Below are 13,226 nucleotides of genomic sequence, written 5' to 3' on the forward strand. Positions count from 1 at the left end.
TATCCCATAAATATTTTCCCCACGCGCAGTATGGTACATTGCTGTGTGTGATCCTGATGTGGAACGCCATACGTGCTCTGAGATGAGGGCCAAGTTCAGGTTGCCGAGTCTGCACCAAGCAGCCCAGAGGTCTCTGCTATGGAAAATGTGCTCTAAGAAGCCTGGAGTCTCTGGACAATTGATCCCTCAGCTTCTATTTCCCTTTAGCTTAAATCAGACTTCTTTGGAGCAAGGAAACCTACCCTAAGAGCACAGGAACGGCCAGTTACACCGTGCTTTCCCTGAGGAGTTCCCTGTTGGGCTGTGTTTGAGGAACCAGCTCATGCTGTTGAAGGGAACTGGGAAGTCAGATTTCTCTTAGGAGGCACCAGTGTTCTTTTTAGGAGACTGAAAATGTTATTATTTTCCCCCCCAACTTCAATGACAAAAAAAGGAATAGTGCAGGGCACAGGCTATGAGATCAGGCATCAGAATCAGTTTAAAAAATAAAATATGGATATAAACATCCAACTTGCTAAGAGACTAGGTCTTAATTCTTCCCACCACAAAAAAGAACTGATAATTATGTGATGTGATAGAGGTGTTAGCTAACGCTCCAACGGCAGTCATGCTGCAATACGTGAATGTGTCAAATCAACATGTTGTATGCCCTAAACTTACGCAATGTTATATGTCAAATATATTTCAATTAAAAAAGAAATGGAGAAAGAGCAAGGCAAAGTTCTGCCTTTCCCGAACTGCATTCTGAGTTTTCGCAAGAGGAGAACAGAGGGGGGGATACGGGAAGGACAGAAATCCCAGATTTCTGCAGCACCCACCACACTCTCAGACACAGTCCCCACCCCCCATGTGCCTCTTCACTATGCTGAACCCTTGTGGGATGAGGAGTCACCCAGCCAAGCCTCTGGAAGAACTGGATTCAGGGGAAGAGAGAAGAGGGGTCAAGGGACAGGTAAATATCAAACGCACAACGGTTCTCCAACGTTTGGTGACGATACAGCCCAGGGGTGCATGATGGAGATCAGAACACGGCTGTTCCTGCTTCTCAGGTTTGATGTATCAGCAAGTCTGCCGATGAAGAGCCACCGTCTGGACGGAGAACTCTGAGAGCCTGCGTCGTCGGGGGAGGCTCAGCCAGGGGCTCCCGGCTTTAGAAGAAGGGATAACGAGCATTGAAAAGGGAAGGGTTTACAACCTAACATTCACTTAGCTACTTGATTCAAAGAACTAAAACGCCTCACTCCCCACCACTGCCGCCACCCCAAGTACTGCGTTAACTGGGACTTCACCACATATCATGTTTTGCCCTGTCTGCCAACATCTTAGGAGAATCAGCCAGGACAGAAAGACTTCAACCTCACACCCAGAGGCAGAGGCAAGAGTGGGAGAGTCTTCCAAGTAGATACGGATTTTTGGTCAAGAAAAAAACGAAACGGCCCAAGATTTGTAACAAGGAATAACAAAAGAAAGTCCCCTTCCACTTTTTAAAGATTTACCGTCACCATACTTGTCACCAGCGTTAACGGAAGGGTAACAGGCGAGTCAGATATTCTATCTCTGATTTCCACTCTGCCCCCATTTTACTGGGTTACTTAAGACCAAGCACTTGCCTTCCCTGTTCTTTATTTTCTCTGGTAGTTCAGTTGCTCAAATTACTTCAAGCTTCTTGGAACAGAAATGTGTCATGCAGACAAAGTGCTATTCTTATTACCTATCTCAAAGGGAGCACTTAAATTTGTTAATATGAAGTGGGTTGACTTTCTTTTTGGTTAAACTAAGTAATGAAGCATGGGCCATAAGTGTTTTTAAGCTCCTCAGATATAGACGTTATATAAATACAAAGCCAATATTGAAATGAAACTTCCTTAGGGTGTTTGCCAAGGGACCCAGTGTTAGGAATATCTTACAGGAGAAGATTAAATGACGGATAGTGTAATGAAGTCTTACTGCTGGAGGTTCCATTACGGCCAGTTCCAAATCCCGCTGGATGTCTGGGTGATTTAGAATACACAGAGCAACCAAAAGTGGCGAACTTGAAGAAGAGTTTTAAAACCATTTCACTGTCTGCCAGTGTAGTTCTATGGCTTGGGAGATTTCCCAAACTCATTACACTGAAAATTATCAAGACGTAATCAAAGAATCCTTCAGAATGATAATACCTTATATATTTTCCCCTTAAAAAAGTATTCCCTCTTCTAACCATCAGGTAAAAACCTCTTACTAGGAGAAATCATATTCCTTCGCTTGAGCAGAAGTTCTTTGAGTTCTTGAGTCATTTTAAGATACACAAAAGCTGTATCCAAGAGAAATAAACAATTGTCCTAGTAGAAGGAAAATAGCAAATACACACTGGCAAGGACTGTAAATGTTAAAGGGCTTGTTCCGGAACTGAGAGGATGGAGTCACCCTACAGTTTCCCTTTGCCAAACTCCAGCCCTAAAATCTCTCCCACTCTCTACCTATCCCCTGCCACGCACACAGCCAAGGAAGGTAATGAGACATTATGATGCTTTTTCTTCTCTACTCTCTACCTATCCCCTGCCACGCACACAGCCAAGGAAGGTAATGAGACATTATGATGCTTCTTCTGATGTCACATGTTCTGTTGTCGCTTTATAAAGAAAGTTGAGAATAACGATGAAGCTAACAAAGAAACTAAAAATAAAGATATACTTAATAGAGCATCCTATAAATGTAACTATGATATCTTGTAAAATATTTTAAAAGAAAAGTAACTGTCAAGCGAAAAAGTAAAACAAACACTAGATTGGGAGACCAGAAACCTGACTTGCACCCCATGCTTTTAGCACCTTACAGGTGGCCATAGATAAGTCACTTAATTCTTTCTGGGCTAAAATATCTGCACCTGGTAGGTTAGGACTACTAATCATGCCCTCCCTACCTCACAATTGCTACGTGGAGCAAAGCAGGTAGTGGACATGACCGTGCTTTGAAATATGTGAAGTCTTGTATGTATATATAGTTTTATTTTTCCCAGGGGTTGAAGCCAACAAAAATAATTCAACAATCAAGTCAGAACTTTCAATTGGTCTGAGAAACTCAGTGTACATCCATACCCTGACCTCAATGTTGCTAGACATGAAATGAAGATGTTTGGCAGCTAAACATTCAGGAAATCTAAAATGCTGCAAACATGATAGATGGGCGTACACAGGCTCTGAAGTAGAAAAATGGTTTCTTGGTTTAGCCAAGAGCGGAACCAAATGCTGTCACCTCTCAAGAGAAGGTCCCTCTCCCCTCTCTCCAATGTCCTGTTAGCCAAGAACCATCCTCTTTTGTATATTATATAAGGCTGTATCAGTACAACGTAGTGCTGTTTGATTCAGTAGGAGATTAGAGTCAGTGTGATTCAACAGATGTCACAGACAAGTCCCAGCCTTGAAGAATCTGGGCATCCCCACCTGAGGGTCTCCTGAATATTCACACTCCGGTGGTCAGGCAGCCTCCCTTAGCGTCTTCTTTCTCCTTTTCTCTGTCCTTCACACAGGCCTCTTCGGCCACGCTGCCTTCTCCTGCTGGCCCAGCCCCTTGGGAACTTGCACAATCCTGCTCAAGTTCTCCGCTAAACAGACACTGCCCTGGGGCGTGCTTTCTCTGACTCCCACTCTGAGCCACAGCCCAGGGGATTTGCCAGTTGTGCATCCATCAGCCAGCCAGCCTGTGGCCACCTGGATTTCCCAGGGGTCGGAATCTGGCTCCTGGTGTGCCCGCTACACACGACCTGGGCAGAGAGCCGGGTGAGTGGTTGCTGACCCCAAAGCAGCAAGGCTCTGGGGGCTCCGGCCGGGGTTGTCTTAAACGGCGACCCACATCACGAGAATGTTCCATCATTCTTCCACTCAGTCTTTCTCCCTCTTCCTTCTTGTCTTCTTCTTCTAACTTAATTCTCTTTTCCCTTCTTTCCTTTCCCTAAGTGACAGGCAAGCCAGTGGCACCTACACATACCCACTGCACTCACAGCCAAAGAGCTTTCTGACTATTTCAAACTTGCTCTATGGCTACAGCAAGAAGCTGCTGTTTCCTCTCTTCCCCACACCCCATTACAACTCCTCCTCGGCAATTTTTCTGTTCCTACAACACCGCCATCGATTAAGTCCCAGGAGCGCATCAACCCCCACAGGCCTTGGTGCTGGCCCTGTATAACCGAGGCTCCGTCTCCCGTGAGCAGGAAGCCCCTTGACCTTCCTCACTCTTCTCTCACACCTCCCACAAAACCTCACACGGCCCCCTTGCTGGTCAAACCAAGCCAGGAGGCAGTGACTTTGCCAAGGCTAGGGGACCAGGTCAAACTGTTGTTTGCAAGTAGGTGGTGAACAATTTCATACCCAGCAAGGCCGGCTACTTAGTTCTTCTCAATTTGAAGCAAACCAACAAAAAAAGACTTTCAAAGAGCAGCAAACCCTCTCACATAAAAGAGAAAGGGGAAAATGTTGCTTGGCAGTTTTCCCCAGAGGCTAAAACATGAGTGACAGTATATACCCAAATCTCTGCTCCTTATAAGGAAAAATACAGTTGGACTTGAAGATATAGGATAAGGGCAAAAGGTGAGAAGGTAGGGTCTAAACAGCCAACAATCAGACAGCTCTTAAGCAAAGTTCTTGGTGTTGTTCCATGCAATAAAGAGAGGGGATTTTAAACTTCAGCAGCATGGAGGTGAAGTTCAGCCAGGAGCCGGGACAAAGGCATAGACGGCTCTCTGTTGCCATCCAGTGGATAAGCCCTGCGTGATCTGGAGACTCCGCTGAACCAGTGCAGAAACTTCAGCCTGCGTGAGATCATGTTATCTCCTCCAAAAAATTACTAAAGCTTCCAGAATGTCGCTCTCCTTCCTCCAGTCCTCCCACCTCCCTCATTAGCTGCCTTTGTTTATCTTTGAGATAAAGGGATCTTGGCTGGCCTCTCCTTGTTGACTGAAAAACTCAATACTCAAAAAAAAAAAAAAACAACAACAGCTTTTGTGGCACTTGAACCAAATCTGCAGTTCCCCTAATTGGTTTAAAAGATGGGAAAGAGGAGTGGGGAGAGAGAATAAATGAGAACCAGGGAGAAAGTGTGAGACTGGCTTCAGCTGAGCGCCAAATGGTAAATAAGCCCTTTTATGGACTCATTTGGTCTCAGCCCTACAAAGGCTTCTAATTGAGGGAGGAAGCAGACAAAAAGGCAGTTTTAAGTGACATTCGATTCTTCCTGAGGAATGCTAAGGTTTGTCATTGATCTGGAGAGAAGATAATAGGGATTCTCAAGTCACTCTTTAAACCCGGAATGAAGTGTTTAGTTCAAATTGTGCTGGAATTTTTGCTTAAAACACATACCTGGTTTTTCCCTCAGTGGGTCTCCCATCCTCCAGTTTATGCTCTGATACAGCTGGTACAAGCCCAGGGGGCAGGGGTCTGTCTTTCTAAACCGACGGGTCCCCTGGAGGCGTGAGAGCCTCAGTATATATTTCAGGTAGTTTCAAACTGCATACCTGAACGCTAGGTTTCACTGGGGTCCCACAAATGTTTGATTCAAGTATCTTTAAAAATTACTTTTACCTAAAAAAAACAGTAAAATACACTGTCAAATGCCTCAATATTAAATGTTAACACATCAGGACACCAATAAGTTAACTTGTGTGTCTGGACTTTTTACAAAACCTAGGCCCATGCGCATCTCCTCATGTACGATTGTGCACAAATGTTCCTTTTGCACGCGTTGGCCGGCTCAGGCCAAGTCGGGCCGGGCTCAGGCCAAGTCGGGCCGGGCTCACGCACATCTGCTGGGAGGATGAGCTTTCCCAGTGTGTGGTCAGTTGTATAGTAACCAGTAAAGAGATGACGAGACGTGATAACAGCACATTACAAACAGTTTCAGCATTTATCCTACATTTTGGATGCTTTTTACTTAACATCTCTTTGTGATAAATGATATTAACAGATGTTAAATATTGGTAGTCATTCAACCTTTTTTTTAAAGAATCCAACTATTCCTCTTTTGGGCTTTGAATCAATTTGTTTGAAGAGTATCTAGAGACTGCAGTATGAGCTCATTTAAAACTGTTACCATTTGCAAATACTTATCTGTATGCATTAGAATTTTCCCATTACTGTTCTACCCGAATAAAACAAATATTATATTAATAAAGCCAGGATAACATTTATCAGCAGATTTCATTAACAAATACAACAGTAGACTTCTATTGTCTAAAAAGTGTATACAAAAGAATATAAGCTTTGGAGTCTGTTATGGGCTGAATTATATTCCCCAAAATTTACATGTTGAAGTCATAATACCCAGTAGCTTAGGCTATAACCATATTTGGAGATAAAGTCTCTAAAGGAGTGATTAAATTAAAATGAGATGATTAAGGTGGGTCTTAATCCAATCGGACCTGTGACTCTCTAAGAAGAGGGGATTTGGACACACAAGGAGACACCAGGGATGTGTATGGACAGAGGAGAGTCGGTGTTAAAACAGCCACAGGAGAAGGCAGCCATCTACATGCCAAGGAGAGAGGCCTCAGAAGAAACCAAACCTGCCAACACCTTGACCTCAGACTTCTAACCTCCACATCCGTGAGAAGATAAACACCTATTGTTTAATACCCAGTCTGTGGTATTTTGTTATGGCCGCCCCAGCAAACTAATACAGAGTCTAAGACAATTAGGTCTGAAATTTCCCATTCTACCACATACTACCTGTGTGGTCTTTAAAAAAAAAAAAAAAAAACCTTATAGAAATATAATTTACACATCCTAGAATGTGTCTAAGTATACAATTCAATGACCGTTTAGTATATTTACAGAGTTGTGCAACCATCACCACAATACGTGTGTAATCATGAGAAAGAGAGCTAACCTCTCTGGGCCTTAATTTCTTCATCTGTAAAATGGGGCTAATACCTTTTGCATGGCTGTGTTTCAAGAATTTAATGACACAACAAAAACATTGGGCACGTGTGTTTGTTTTCTTCCTTCTTTGATCATTCTTAAGACTTGGTGCCCTTCCACCCTAACCCAACTGAGTCTCAAATCCTTGTTGCCTGCCGGCCCCAACTTTCGTGTCAAGGCTCCAGGACTTGCAAAACTTGGCACATAACACCCCTCACACTTACTTACTACCTCCTGCCCTATGGGTATAATAGTTAACTTTGGATCCCTAAATATAGTCTTCCCCTGTGTGGTAGGCAGGCACTAAGATGGCCACCAATGATCCCCGCCTCCTGGTATTCACGTCCTTGTGCAGTTTCCTCCCCTTGAGTTTTAATGGCCCTAGTGACTCACTCCTAATGAACGGAATACAGCAGAAATGATGGGATGTCACTTCTGAGATGACATGACAAAAAGCCTGTGGCATCCGCTCTGGCTCTCTCATTTACCCACTCATCCTGAGGGAGGTGAGCTGCCATGTTGAGAATTGCCGAATAGAGACCATGTGACAAGGAACTTGTGCCTCTGGCAGCAGACAGTGGGGACCCGAGCCCTGCCAACAGCCATGGACACGAGCTTGGATGCAGACCCTTCCCCAGGCAAGCCTTGATGACCACAGCCATGACCAACAGATTCACTGCAGCCTTCTGAGAGACCCCGAGTCAGAGGTCCCCAGCTAAGCTGCACCAGGATTCCTGACTCACAGAAACTTCGAGATGATAAATGTTTGATGTTTTAAGCTGCTTACAGGGATAATGTGTTATGCAGCAATAGATAACCAATACACCCATCTTCCAGTACTCCAGAAGAAAGAGAGCCAAGATCAGGATGACCACTTCGGAAAAGCCCCTCCTCTGCTCAGTGCCCAACACACTGTCAATGGCCAAGTAACTAACAACATCAGCCCACACTTGACCTCTAAAAATTTGCTAAAATGGCAGCTGCTTCTGGCCGTTACCTCTTCTTCCCATGCTCTGCAAAAAGCACAGCAGTTCCTCTGTGCCCTTCCTTCCTGGAAGGACCTTACTACCCTTCCTACCCTGGAATTCCATTTGGGTTGCCTTGTGACCTTAGCTCTCTCATGGGCTGAAAAAAAAAGTTATGATTTTAGAGGTTACCCAGCTTTTTCCCATTGTTAGGGCAGAAGCAGTGTTCTCTTTATGGTTTTCTACGTCTTGAGTAGAAGTGGAATCCCAGACCGGGTTTGAATTTTGATCTCTCTCTTCCTTTCCTTCTGATCAGATACTGTGACACAGGCTCCAGAAAGCCCACATGACCAAGACAAGGAGGCCTGGATTTATTCTTTGAGTCCCAGGTCTGCAGCTGACTGGACCCACCTATTCCATTAACCCCTAAGAGCAGATATGCCTACTGACCTGGAGGCAAGAGAAGAGGCTGCCCTAGCAACGGGATTTGAAGACCATCAGGGAGGACCTTCATTCATTGCTTGAACTTCCCACCATCAAAACCAGTGATGAGTTTGATAACAAATCTGTTGAAGGTAGGCTAACACAGGAAAAACCAGTAAACCTGGGTGTTCGAGATTTGAGCTTTTTGTCCAGTTATTCACCAACTGGGCAATCTGTGTTGGGCAATTCACTTCAGTTATCTGTGAATCCGTTTTCTTATCTATTAAAGAAGAACCTAAATGATATTCTTACGACAATATAAAAATGAAATTCCAAATGATCAGAGAGAGACTTCTTTTCTCTGATGTGCATTTGTATTACTCTGGGCTTCGTCAGAAGAGCCCACTGTTATGTTGGGCTCTAAGCAAACCAATTAAGCTTTAGGGAAGGTTAAGGAGAACTGCAGTAACTATTATTCTTAGCACGTTTCCCTTTTTTTTTTTTTTTTTTTTAATCTTTTATCACATCCCCTAGAGTGGAGACTTCCCGATGAGGGTCAGGATGGTCTTCAGACCACAAGTGACGCCCAGGAGGATGTGTGTGTCCAGGCGACCACCTACCATGACGGTGCGCTGCCGGTGGATGCCGTACTCCTGGGACCCGTAGTGGCGGAAGAAGCGGCCGGGCTTGGTGCTGGGCGGCGTCTCCACGGCTCGGACGAGGCAGCCCAGCCGGTACCCGCGAGGAAGCGGCCGTTCTCAAGTGGGAGCCGGTCGTCCATGTCGGTGCTCACGAGCAGGCGGCCGGGCTGCTGCAGGAAGCGTACGGCCTTGGGGAGCTTCATGGAGCTGAAGGGCTGGTCGAAGCCCATCTCGACGGCACACACCTTGGGCTCGGGCGGCGCGTACAGCCAGGCAGCGGGGCGGTTCACCCTGCAGCGGCTCGGGCCCCACGCCCTCGGCCTCCAGCTCCGAGCCCAGGGCCGCGCTGCCCAGCATGCAGGCCTTCGTCCCGGCGCGCCGGCCCGGCGCTGGAGCGGGTGCAGCGCGGTGCAGTAGGCCGGGCCGAGGACCTTGCGGCTGGTGCCAGGCCCGCAGGGCGGCCGAAGCCCAGGCGCCCGCAGCCCCGCGGCGCAGGCCTCGCAGGTCTCGCCGCTGTTGTTGGTGATGAAGCCGAGACGCTCGCCCGCCTGCAGCGCCGTCAGGAGGCTCGGCGGCGCAGGACACCGCAGTCTCGCTGCGCCCGAGCGCGCCGTCGCCGTCGGCCAGCGGCGCCTGAGCCAGCTTGGCGCTCAGCACCACGCAGCGGGCGTCGCCGCCGCCGGCCTCTGCCTCCTGCTTCCCTGACACACCAGCTGCAGGAGTGGACACGTGACCTAGACCTGGCCGATCTCAGTGCTTTAATCCTCCGAAAACAATCTTTGAGACATAAGAGAGCCCTTCTCTTCAATTATCGTAAAGATTCTGGAGAAGGTAGTGATCCTCGGGTTTTGCTCAGCTAAGAGGATGTGCGTTGGGGAATTCTGGCCACCACGTGGAGAAAAGCTTTCTGCAGGATGAAGCCAAGACAAGGAGAGGGGGAAGGGAGAGAGGGCGAGGTCTCTGGGAGGGCCATGTTCCCGTTCCAGTTTCTCAGACTCTGATCCCTGCAGCTGTTCTTTACATTCTGTGAGCAAACCTAGTACCCTTCCCTGGTATGTGAATGCACGAAAAGAGCGGCTTTGAGTTGAGTTTCAATTACCTGCAACTCGAACAATCCTGATAAATACAGGGACGGTGTGGAGGTAATGAAAACAAGCCCTACACGACGGGGCACAGAACAAAGGGCTTTGGGCTAAGGTGATGGGACTCTTCAAGGCAGAGAATCCAGGGGACGCAGGTAGAACATCCAACTCGATTCCTTTCCAAATGTACATGCTGGAGATTGCCAACTACTCCTTAGAAAGTGGAGAAAGAACGGAGGCTTGTTTTTTTGCAAGATCCTAGTCAGACTCTTAGGCAACAGGGTATCCTGGACATGCTTTCTTTCAAGCTGTATTTGTCTGTGAAAGTCAATTGGTGGCACAACCTGTACCCTTTGAAAGGACTAACAGAGCAGCCTATGCTGTCTCTAATGCAGGCAGCCTCTACTTTTTAAGTGCAGTGTGGCTCTGGAGACAATGTCATTGATTAGATTGTCATCTTACAAAATTCCAACTGCCAGTGCCCTCAGAGCAGGGGCATTGTGTTAGAGGGGAAAGCAGGGGTGTTGGAAAAGCATTGAAAGTGGAGTCAGACATCATACTCTCTCACCTAATCCCACTGTGTGCAAGGGTGAAGGGTGTCATCTCGGTTTTGGAGCCATGAGATGCTAACAGCTCCTTTGGGGATAGAGCCAATAGCCTTGGCCTTGGTCTCATTAGTACCAAGCTCTAGCCAGCTGAATTAATCATAGAAACGAACACTTGTCTATGTAGCACATGTATTCCCAGAGCAATTAAGCTCTGGGTTTAAAGGGAAGTTACATTTATGGTAGCAATCCATATTTTGCTGAGTTTTTCCACCCTGCTTGCTGTCATGGAATAGCCAACCCCCCTAACAAGTTCCCCCAAATTACGTCTTGCAACCTCAGGGTTAGGTGGGGAGTTTACAATGCACACACACAAAAAGCCCTGACAATCACAGTATGGTCTCCACTTCCATACTCTTTTTACCATCCTCTCTTTCTCTGCCCCTTTACTGTCACCGAAAAAGGACTGCCATTGTGTCCTTCAGATACCAGCAATGCACCAACACCATATTGCACTGACATAAGGAAAAATTCTCTCCTAATTCTTTTTTTTTTTTTTTTTTTAAAGATTTATTGATTGATTGATTGATTGCTATGTTGGGTCTTCGTTTCTGTGCTAGGGCTTTCTCTAGTTGCGGCAAGCGGGGGCCACTCTTCATCGCGGTGCGCGGGCCTCTCATTATCGTGGCCTCTCTTGTTGCGGAGCACAGGCTCCAGACGCGCAGGCTCAGTAGTTGTGGCTCACGGGCCCAGTTGCTCCGCGGCATGTGGGATCTTCCCAGACCAGGGCGCAAACCCGTGTCCCCTGCATTAGCAGGCAGATTCTCAACCACTGCGCCACCAGGGAAGCCCTCTCTTCTAATTCTTAATGCCCACCTATAAGAACCACCAACCACAAGCATTGCACCCTGTGAGCGCGCACACACACACACACACACACACACACACACACCCCTTAGTGACAAGGTCTACCACAATGATCCCAAAGAAATGGTGTGTTATACCCCAAATCTTAAAAAGATGTGTTGTACAAAGCACCCTTTTCCATTCCCATTCTTTTCTTTCCATTTCCCATGGCCCCAGATGTGAATCCAGGATGCCGACAGGGAACCAGCCTCCAAGGCAACTCCCAAGCTATCCTCCAGCTGGAGCCTCCCAGTGCCCAAGCACTTATTCCTGTCATCCAAAGCATCCTGGGGTTCCATAACCAATCCTTGTGCTTCACTTGGATGTTTTGGTTTCATGTGCATAATTTCTACTTCTGTGTCACGTACTAGATCATACAGCGGTTGCTGTTGAATCCAGGAATCCTGAGAAGGAAGGCTCGCCCCCCAGCTTCGCCTCAAAGAAGGGGCGTCTCGCTGTAGTGTGCTTCACGGTATAGTGAAGAAGACGAATGTGACCAGGATCATCTGAAAATGACAGGCCGGGATTTATTTTTCTCTCTGTTCCTTGCCTGACATCTTTTTTTTCTTTTTTTAATTTATTTTATATAGCAGGTTCTTATTAGTTATCTATTTTATACATATTAGTGTATATATTGTCAATCCCAATCTCCCAATTCATCTCACCATCCCCCCACCCCCGCTTTCCCCCCTTGGTGTCCATACATTTGTTCTCTACATCTGTGACTCTATTTCTGCCTTGCAAACCGGTTCATCTGTACCATTTTTCTAGATTCCACATATATGCGTTAATATACAATATGTGTTTTTCTCTTTCTGACTTACTTCACTCTGTATGACAGTCTCTAGGTCTATCCATGTCTCTACAAATGACCCAATTTCGTTCCTTTTTATGGCTGAGTAATATTCCATTGTATATATGTACCACATCTTCTTTATCCATCCATCTGTCGATGGGCATTTAGGTTGCTTTCATGACCTAGCTATGTAAATAGTGCTGCAGTGAACGTTGGGGTGCATGTGTCTTCTTGAATTATGGTTTTCTCTGGGTATATGCCCAGTAGTGGGATTGCTGGGTCCTATGGTAATTCTATTTTTAGTTTTTTAAGGAACCTCCATACTGTTCTCCATAGTGTCTGTATCAGTTTACATTCCACCAACAGTGCAAGAGGGTTCCCTTTTCTCCACACCCTCTCCAGCATTTGCCGTTTGTAGATTTTCTGATGATACCCATTCTAACTGGTGTGAGGTGATACCTCATTGTAGTTTTGATTTGCATTTCTCTAATAATTAGTGATGTTGAGCAGCTTTTCATGTGCCTCTTGGCCATCTGTATGTCTTGGAAAAATGTCTATTTAGGTCTTCTGCCCATTTTTTGATTGGGTTGTTTGTTTTTTTAATATTGAGCTGCATGAGCGGTTTGTATATTTTGGAGATTAATCCTTTGTCCGATGATTCATTTGCAAATATTTTCTCCCATTCTGAGGGTTGTCTTTTCGTCTTGTTTATAGTTTCCTTTGCTGTGCAAAAGCTTTTAAGTTTCATTAGGGCCCATTTGTTTATTTTTGTTTTTATTTCCATTACTCTAGGAGGTGGGTCAAAAAAGATCTTGCTGTGATTTATGTCAAAGAGTGTTCTTCCTATGTTTTCCTCTAAGAGTTTTATAGTGTCCGGTCTTACATTTAGATCTTTAATCCATTTTGAGTTTATTTTTGTGTATGGTGTTAGGGAGTGTTCTAATTTCATTCTTTTACATGTAGCTGTCCAGTTTTCCC

The 13,226-nt window shown here is 45.9% G+C and overlaps 1 pseudogene; it reads right to left on the minus strand.

Moving 5' to 3' along the window:
* Nucleotides 1–8,808: 8,808 nt before the first annotated feature.
* Nucleotides 8,809–10,604, minus strand: LOC118896946 (annotated as a pseudogene).
* Nucleotides 10,605–13,226: the final 2,622 nt, after the last annotated feature.

This window comes from Balaenoptera musculus, chromosome 6, assembly GCF_009873245.2.
Source record: "Balaenoptera musculus isolate JJ_BM4_2016_0621 chromosome 6, mBalMus1.pri.v3, whole genome shotgun sequence".
NCBI lineage: Eukaryota > Metazoa > Chordata > Mammalia > Artiodactyla > Balaenopteridae > Balaenoptera > Balaenoptera musculus.